We start from the raw sequence: 9,818 nt of genomic DNA on the forward strand, positions 1-9,818 counted from the left end.
CTGTCACAGGAAGACGGAGCGCTGAAAACAAAGACGGAGCAGAAGAAAACGTTTCTTCTTTCCGGTTTTCTGCAGGCTCTTCCTGGAGGGCTGGCGAGGGGTGAGGACACAGAACCCTCGGGGACGCGCGAGGCTGCAGAGCTTCCCGCTCGTCCCGCTCTGGGGTCCCTGGCTGCCCGAGGCGCCTTCACCCCGATGCCCAGCCCGGCCCGGCGCCTCTGCCGGACTCACCCACTCCTTCCTCCGCTGCTCAGAATCCGAGAGCGGATGGGGGGGCTGCCGCGGCAGAAACGGGGAGACACGGGGAGGGGCCGCTCGCGCCAGGCGCGGCTGGGGCTCCGGGGAGGGCCCGGCTTTGTGGCCGAGGCCGAGGCCGTGGCTGCCGGCTGGATGCTCCGTTCCTCGGCGGCTCCGGGGACTCCGGCCCGACCCGGCAGCGCCGAGGCTGTTCTTCACCGACTGCCGCGTCCAGCTGCTTATCGACTGAGAGCTGTACACAGATGTCAGTTTTCGTAAGAATTGCAGCAGGAAAACACCTGGGTGCACAGTGTGAAAATGATGAACGAATGACACCCTTGGAACAGCCCTGATGACCTGGGGTTCAATTGAAAAGGAACAGGACAAACTGCACGAAGAAATACAGAATTTAGTCGAAATTCAGGCCATCGCTGTTTGTACGGAAAACGGCAACTTTAAAGAAGTCTTTGGAAGAATATTTGGTGATCCAAATTCTTATATGCCTTTAAAAAGGAAATTGCCTATGATAATCTCTCACAAAGATACATTTTATTCCTTTTTTTCAACACTTCAGCTACAACCACATGACAGAGAAAATGAAGAGTTACGTGAATTACGTGCTAAGTGAAAAATAATTAACCTTTCTAAGAAAGGCAGCAGCAAAAGCGTAGAAAGTAAGAGAGCAAGAACAATAACTTCTCAAGAGAAACCCAATTGTAATGATGTTGAAATGGAAACCAAAGCTAGTTTGGATACAAGAAAAAGGTCTCACAAGAATCTTTTCTTATCTAAGTTGAAACATGGAACCCAGCATCAAGACCTTAATAAGAAAGAAAGAAGAGTAGGAACTCTTCAAAGTGCAAGAAAGAAAAAAGAAAGCAGAAGAGCCACTGAAAGTAGGATACCTGTTTCAAAGGGTCAACTGGTGACTCCTGAAAAGCATTGAGCTAGAAAAAGACAGGTGTGGCTTTGGGAGGAAGACAAGAACTGGAGATCTGGAGTGAGGAAATTTCGAGAGGGTAACATCTAAAATACTGTTGCAGTATAAATTCAACAACCTGACAAATGTCACGTTAAAAGGCACAATGAAGAAACTAAAATGGATTTGCTCAGACAGTGAAGACTGGTTGTGTTTGTAAAAGCTTGGTGAAAGGACAATTAAGAATTTTGATCGCTACATTTTGTTTGAAACTTGCATCATTGATACATTTTAAAGCTTTAAATCATTACAGTATTTTTCTGTGACCATCAATTAATATGAGGGTTTGTATTATACGAGTTAAAGTATAAGCTATTATATTATTTAAGAACTTTATTTTGATAAACTGTAAATTTGTTGAAGCCTGCTACATTTAGCATTCCCACCCCCAAATCCTGTTCCAGTGAAAAAATTAAAAGCTGATATAAAAAAAATTTAATTAACCTATTTTGTATCTGTAGGCTGACCTCAACCCTGTAACATAACCCATTAAAATGAATTTGCTAGATGACTGAATAACAATAGTCCTTTGGTATGAGATAATGACTTGGTTTATGGCCTTAATATGCTACTTAATTACTTAAGACATGTATTAATAGAATGATAAATGTACAAAGTAACCTATAAAACATACTTTTGCTTTCAACGGTTTCATGTAAAGAAAAAAAAACTTGAACACAGTAATACCCAAGGACACAAGTGAACAATAGACACTGGGAAGGAAGGGTAGGAGTGAGAGCTGAAAACTGCCTACTGGGTGCTCTGCTCACTACCTGGGCAATGGGATCAACCATGCTTCACACCTCAGCAGCGCACAGTGTACCCAGCTAACAAACCTGCCCATGTGCTCCCTGAATCTAAAATAAAAATAAGTTTTATTATTACACATGGAACAAAATTTGTACTATTAGCAAGAGTCATTTTGTGTCTCACTTGGAAACAATTTGACTTTTGTTCCAGTGTTTAAACTTTTACAAAAATGGTTTTGAATAGATCTGTATAACCTGATGCCATAAATATAAGATTCTCTGATACGTTCATTTAACATATGAATATTGGGCCAAAAACAATATTCTGTAAAGCTTCAATAGCTATTGACTATGAGCACCTTGACGTCTATGATAGGTAATAAACAAGGCCATACATACCTTACTAAGCAGTTTTGGTTTTTCACTAACATTGTATTCTTTAAAGATTTATACTCACAGAATTATTTAGCATTTTGAGTTGTGTGCTTTATTTAGCAAGTGAGTAAAAATATTGGAATATTGAAGCATTTGCATAAAAAATCAAATGGTAGTGTTTTGTAATCTGTATTTTATTTTCTATTAAGGTTTTATATGTTACTTTCCCATAGTTCCTGAATTTGTTATCCTATGTACTATATATAAACAGAAACATGGATAATTAAAAAAAAAAAAATCTGACAGCTGCGCGGCGGCGCCCCCCTGTGGCCACAGGGCTGAGAACGGTGGCCCTTAGCTCCCGCCTCACCTGCTCAGCCAAGGCCTCCCCTGGGTCTCCCTGGGCTCCCGGCAGCAGGAAAGGGGTCTGAACACAAGAGGGCGCCCCTACCCCATGTCACGGTTGGGATTGGCCGTGTCTGTGTGGGTCTGTTCATGGGCTCTTTATTCTAGTCCATTGATTTATGCCTATTTTATACCAATGTCACACTGCTTTTTATTACCAGAGGTTTATAGTAAATCTTGAAATCACTCAATATGCATCCTCCAAATTCCTTCTTTTTAAAAATTATTTCAGCGATTCAAACTTATTTGTATTTCCATAGAAATGGTAGCTTCAGCTTGCCAATTTCTTTTAACTTTTCTTTTAAAGCTCACCGGTGTCTTAATTGAAAATGCACTTAATTTAATAGCTCAATCTTGGAGAAGTAATAACACTGGATATTCCAGTTCTTGAATACACGATTTCTCTGTTAATTTTGATCTTCTTTACTTTCTGTCAGTAGTGCTTGTAGACTTTAGTGTAGAAATTATACACACCATTAAAAAATTGATGCCTGAACATGGTATTACTTTGCTAATTTTTATTTTGAGACAGAGTTTTGCTCTTGTTGCCCAGGTAGAATGCAGTGACATGATGTTGGCTCACGGCAACCTCTGCCTCCTGGGTTCAAAAGATCTCCTGCCTCAACTTCCTGAGTACCTGGGATTGCAGGCTCCCACCACCATGCCCCACTAATTCTGTATTTTTAGTAGAGAGGGGATTTCACCATGTTTGCCAGGCTGGTCTGGAACTCCTGACCTCAAGGGACTCACCCACCTTGGCCTCCCAAAATGCTGGAATTACAGGCGTGAGCCTCTTCAACCAGCCTGTTTTTTATTATACTAACTGAGTTGTTATTTTATTTGCAGTTTATTTGAATCAAACATTTCCTCATAAACCAATCTGGAATGACATATTTTTTTAAATTTTGTATTTGAATTTATTAACTTCTTGCACCAAATTTTTGGTCTTTGTTAAAGAGAAATAATTGTTCTTGGTTCTTTTTTCATCTAATTTTGTTGTCTGCATTTTCTTTTTTTAATCTGAGTAATATTGGCCTCATAAATCGAGTTGAAAATGGTTGCCTCTTTTAATTTCTAAAACAGCGTGTGTACGATTGATGCTATTTTTCAACTGTGTGTTTCATACAAGCATCAGTGAAGCCTTCTGGACCTTCTGTATTCTCTATGGGAAGGATTTCAATTACAAATTCAATTTCTACAATTTATATATGGCTGGTCACATTTTCTATTTCTTCTTAGGTCAGTTTTCATGAGTTTTCTCTCTCAAGGAAATTGTTCATTTGGATGTCAAGCTTATTGGCATAAAATTATTAATATTCCTTTTCTTGACCTGAAGGTCACAGCGGTCTGATGTTCTTTTATTCCTGTTATTGTTAATTTGTATCTTTTTGTCTTGATCAATCTAGCTAGTGTTTTATAAAATTTGCTGATTATTTTCCCATACAACCAAGTTTAGGATTTGTTAATTTTATTTATCTTTCTCAGTAATCGACTTCGGTTTCATTATTATTTCCTTCCTCTGCATGCTTTGGTTTAATTTGTTCCTTTTTGTTTCTTACGGCAGAAGCTAAGTTACTAATTTGAGATCTTCTTCTTTTTAAATAGAGGTACTTAAAATGTCATTTTTTCCCTATTATTTCAGCTGCACCCCATAGATTTTGATTTATTTTACTTTAATATCCTTCTGTTTAGAGGATTTCCTAATTTCTCTTTTGATTTCTACTTTGACAGAATTGTCATTTAGAGTTCTGATGTTTAATTTCTAAATACTTGGTATTTTTACAATCATGTATCTTTGTCCATTTCAGCTGTTGTAACAGAATACCATAGTCTGTGTGGATTATAAACAAAAGAAATCTATTTCTCACAATTCCAGAGCCTGGGAAGTCCAAGGTAAAGACAACAGTGGAATGAGTGTGTGATTAAGGGTGTTTCCAGGTTCACAGATGGTATCTTTTCTTGGTGTTCTTACATGGTGGAAGGAGCAAAGGAACTGAATGAAGTCCCTTTTATAAGAACACTAATCTAATTAATAAGGGATCTGCCCTCATGACTTAATCACCTCCTAAAGCCTCCACCTCCAAACACCATCACATTAGGGATTAGGTTTCAATATATGAATTTAGGGAACGACAAAAACATTCAGTACACAGGATCACCTTATTGCTACCAATTTCTAATGCGTTTTCATATGGTCAGAAAATATGTCTTGTATGATTTCAATATTTTCAAATGTATTGTTTGATGGCCTGAAATACAGTTTCTCTTGGTAAATGTATCATTCACACTTGAGACAATATATATTTTTTCATTGATGTTCACATGTATTTATATACATAAAGTCTGTGTGGTTAATGCTTTTTTTTTTCTAGTTCTTTGTTGGAATTTTCTATAGTTTTGAAATTTATTGCTAAAGTTTTAACATATCTAATCATGCTCATAGAATTCTCCATTTCTCTCTGTAATTTTGTCCATTTTTGTGTGTGAACTCTGAAGTTAAGCTGTTGGGCGGATTTCTGATTGCATATCTTTTTGTTGGATTGATGCTTTGTTATTGTGAAATGTCTCTTTTTTTTTAATCTCTGGTAATACATTTCATTTAAAAATCTCTTCTTTACTGGTAGTAATATAACTGGTAGCAATATAACGCTTTCAACCCCCTTATGCTTACTGTTCACATGACATTGCTTCTTCCGTCAATTTACATTTAACTTAGACCTATGTGTGCTGGCATTAGTCTGTTTTCACACTGCTAATGTTGTAACCAAGCTAGTTGTAAGGAAAGCGCCACACTCTGAGATAGAATCAGAAGTCCTTTGTTGCCAGTGACCGAGAGATGGCTAATACTCAAAATTCTCTTGGCCAGAAGAAGGGGCTTGATTCCTTTTTACGCCTTGCTTATAGAAAGGGGGTAATAACCCCCTTGGCATTTTGTAAGTCCAGGAATATTCAAATCGGATTTAGAATTGGAATGATGGACGATCCAGTCACAGACGCCATCGATTCTTTGATTTTTGTCTTTTGGATTCCTCATTTTTCCTGATTATCCACTCACAAGTTGACTCAGCTGGGAACTTGACCATGAATGTAGTGCTTTCTGGCTGGGCTCCTCCCCTCATCGGGAAGACCAGCTGAAAAGGTAAAAAACGAACAAAAACCTGAATTGTCCCTTGGCAGTGTGGGTCATATCCACTGTCTGGGATTTAAAAATGCCTCTTCATGTGCAAGGCGAGGTGGTCTGACATGGAATATGCTCGGTCGCATTTCTGGCACCAGAACGGGCGTTGCCCAGTGTGTTTACAGTAGTGCCTGGTCAGTTCATCTGAGCAGGCGAATTTCCATCCACAGCCACGGCGGTCGCCATGGTAAGGTTTCTCACCTGTGTGGGTTCGCAGGTGTGCCTTGGGATGGGAACTCTTTGTGTAGGTTTTGCCGTAGCCCGCATAATCACAAGTATGGGTGGCGACCCTTTTCTGGGTCACCTCGTCTTTCCCTGATTGGCCTGAACTCCTCCAGCAGGAACCGGGCGGCATGAGCTTGGTAATGCAGCGGCAGGACTTGCGGCTGCGTCGGTCAGGCAGGAAGGATGGGTAATTGGGCCCCGGGTGGGAATGGAAGCCGGGGAAGCGGCAGGGCAGGGTGACAGTCCCTGCCGCTCAGCACTTCCTCAGGTGCCGGGGTCGGGAGCTGCCGCCCAGGGGGACGTCGTGTGCAGCCCGCCAGTGGCCATGGCTGGGAGGGGTCCAGCGCCCGAGTGGGTGCACGAGGAGACCCCTCCTGCTTGATCTTGGGGTACAGGCGCCGCGGGCAGCCGTTGTGGGGGCCGCCACCACCACCAGGTGGCTGCTGTCAGGGCCGTCTTCGCTGACGCTGATGACAACTGGCTGCCATACTCGATGCTGGGGGTGCTCAGCGGTGCCTTCAGCACGAACTTGCTAGTAACCCCAACACCTAGCGGCTGGGGCGGTGGAATGGACACCGCTTCCAATCGCGGCCGCAGGAGCTCCGCCGAGGAACCGCTCGAGGGGCTTCCGGTGTGGATGTCCGCCAGGTTGAATGGAGCCGTCGGAGGGGCAGCTGACTTGCTGCCATAGAGGAGTCCTCTGCCCGTGTGGTCCCCACGCCTGGGTCGCCCCCGCCGGCATCGGACAGCTGAAGCTGAAGGTGGAGGGGCGCTGGCAGGGCCGCTGCTCGACGGGAACGACAAGGAAGGCGTTGATGCTGACAAGGACACAGTGGCGGCCACCGACTGCTGATGGACAGCAAATTGGAGAGGATAAGGTCCAGGTCCAGGAGATGGTTGAACTCCTCGGTCTCTCTCCGGGGCAGGGGGCCAGATTGCTACGAGGGGCTGCAGTGGCTCCGGCAGGTCTGTGGCCACAGTCGCCGCCACCAGGTCCTGGGGTGGCCAGGAAGCATTGGGGGAAGTCCTTCATGTGGGAGAGCTCCTCCTGCCAGCGGTTAATCCGGTTATTTGGAGCACCTGCTTAACGCAGTGTCCTCTCCCTTCCCACCAGGACAGATGCCGTGGAGAAAGGTGGGAGCAGCGCCTCGCTGACAGCCCTGTCAGATCGCCGGGTGGCTGCCTCATTAATGTGGGGGCCCAGAAGGTCCCCCGGAGCCCGCCGCAGCTGGGGCACCGGAGCCCCAAAGTCAACGAAGAGAAGACAGAAACAAAGCCAAAACCCCAAACCCAAGTTGCCCGACATCCTTTTTCTTTGGATTAAATATAAATTAGAGTCATCCTTTTTAAAAAGTTTCTTTGTTTGCAAAAGTTCTTAGAAAAGTAGACAATCTTATAAAAATAGACAATCAGCAAGGCTAGTAAGCAGGCCCGGTGGCCAGGCTGCGCTCTCTTCCACTCAGCAGCATCCTCCACCGCTGTCATGGTCGCCTCGGTTGCTGCCGTGGGCGGTGGGCAGGAGGTGCCACTCGGTGAGACTGCCACGGCGAAGAACTGGTGGGTGCCGCAGGGCATGGAGTCGCGGGAGCTGTCTGGGTGCGCAGGGGCCATAGGCGCGGGCGGCGGGCCTGAGGGTGGGGAGGGGTCCGGAAGGGCGGCGGGGTCACTCGGCGGCTCCCGGTGCCTCCGCTGCCTGCCACAACCTCTGCTCCCCGCATGCCCGCTCTTTCTCTCTGGTCGGGGAACTCGGAAAAAGTCTTAATATGTGCAGATTCTTCAGGCCTTTTTGATTCTTTCTAGTCCTTAATGTAGATTTAGAGAATTATAAGTTCTTGCAACAGAAAATCTGCATTAAAAAAGTCTTCCCCGGTGATCTTTAGGCAGCCCATCCACAGACAGGTTCTTAGAAGCCCTGGCAAGTTTCAGTGTTGAAAATTGTTTCCTCTTCCCTAAAAGCAATGAAAGGGCAGGTGGCCAGCAGAGAGGGAGCAGAAACCAAGGCTGCCCGGGAGGGCGTGTCTGATGCAGAAGAGGAGGACTGCATCCTAAAACACATCCCATCCCTGGAGATACAGCATTTCAGATCAATACTGCAAATACACCCGAACTGCCAAGGAACACGGCCCAGGCACCCTTTGAGGAGGGATTCTCACTCTTAATTCCTCTGTTCTTCATCTTCTGCTGTATTTGAACCCAAAACCTTCCAGCGATATGTCCAGCCCTGGGAGCGCAGCTGTTCCTCGGGACTGCTCCAGCTGGTGCCCGCTCTGGCCTAACCTGGTGTGCGGTGGAGGTGGCCGGCCCCTTTAAGGCCCCACTGCGCCTGCGCCTGCGCCTGGGGCGCTCGGTGGCCGGGCCGGAGCGGAAGAGCCAGGGGCCGCAGGGGGGCGCTGGGCGGCAATGGCGACCGCGGCGGCGCTGGGAGGGGCAGGCGAGGGCGGCGTGGCAGCTGGAAGCATCTGAGTGAGCGCGGCGCTTCCGGAAACGCGGGACGGGCGGGCGACCTGCGGAGGGCGGAGGCGCGGCGGGCGGCTGCCATGCCCATGGGAAGCGCAGGTTTGCCGGGACGTCCACGCAGCGTTTTTGAGCTGAGGGCGCCGCGCCAGGCCGCGGGCAGTGAGTTCGGACCCGGGCGCACAGCCGGGTGGACGCGCAGCGGCCTCCGCAACTTCTGCTGCGCGAGCTGGCCCGGGCGGCCGCCGGGCTGAAGTCCCTGCCCTGGGTTCCTCTCCCGCGGCCGCCCGCAGCACTCCTCTCATGGGGCGGGGGAGAAACCCGCTGGCGGGCCTTTGGGACTTCTTAGATGATCTCACTTGGCATCCTCCCACCAAAGTGCAGCGAGACTTTTGGAATGGCTTCCTCGCCTCCTCCTGTCTTTTGCCGGTAAAGCTGCTTTGGACAGGAAGTCTTTTCTTGAAGTGCTGTCGTTTCTTTGGGGTACAGTGTGGTTCATCCGCAGGAATGACTCCCAGTGCTTGAGGAGGTTAAAGTGATCTGCTGGTCGTTTTTAATCTTTGTTCTGAGCTGATATGTGTTAGCAGCTTTCTTTTGTTTTTAAATTTGATTGGTAAAACTTCACCTGTGAACCAGCAGCTCGGTTTTCTATTCTAAAATGCTAGCTTTAAGATTTCTGAGAACTTTGTGTCCAAGACATCTTTGAAAAGTTACTGAAGTCTACAGAAGTTGATAATTTGAAATGTGCAGGTGGTCCGGGGGCGGTAGATCACACCTGTAATCCAGAACTTTGGGAGGCCAAGGTGGGCCGATCAGTTGAGCCCTGGAGTTCCAGACCAGTCTGGGCAACGTGGCAAAACCCCATCTCTACTGAAAATACAAAAATTAGCTGTGTGTGGTGGTGTGTGCCTAGTTACCTGGGAGGCTGAGATGGGAGGATCACCAGAGCCTGGGAGGTTGAGATCACAGTGAGCAGTGATCATGCCAGTGCACTCAGGCCTGGATGGCAAGGTGAGAGCCTGTCTCAAAAAAAAAAAAAAAAAGTACAGGTAATAAATTTATACTAAGTGAAATTCACCACAGGTCAAGAAATAGAACATTACTAGATTGGGGTATATATGTAAGAGTCGCATTGTTGGTTTTAGAGGCATCACATATTGAACATTTTCCCAAAGTGGTTGTAAAACTTACCAGGGAATATTCTGGTTATCCCACA

At 46.1% G+C, this 9,818-nt stretch overlaps 2 pseudogenes; one reads left to right on the forward strand and one right to left on the reverse strand.

Moving 5' to 3' along the window:
* Positions 1-75: 75 nt before the first annotated feature.
* LOC116546367 lies at positions 76-1,409 on the forward strand (annotated as a pseudogene).
* A 4,346-nt stretch (positions 1,410-5,755) lies between these two features.
* LOC116546368 lies at positions 5,756-7,336 on the reverse strand (annotated as a pseudogene).
* Between the last annotated feature and the right edge of the window lie 2,482 nt (positions 7,337-9,818).

Source organism: Sapajus apella, unplaced genomic scaffold (genome assembly GCF_009761245.1).
Source record: "Sapajus apella isolate SASKATOON/1434 unplaced genomic scaffold, GSC_monkey_1.0 scaffold808, whole genome shotgun sequence".
NCBI classification, from domain to species: Eukaryota; Metazoa; Chordata; class Mammalia; order Primates; family Cebidae; genus Sapajus; species Sapajus apella.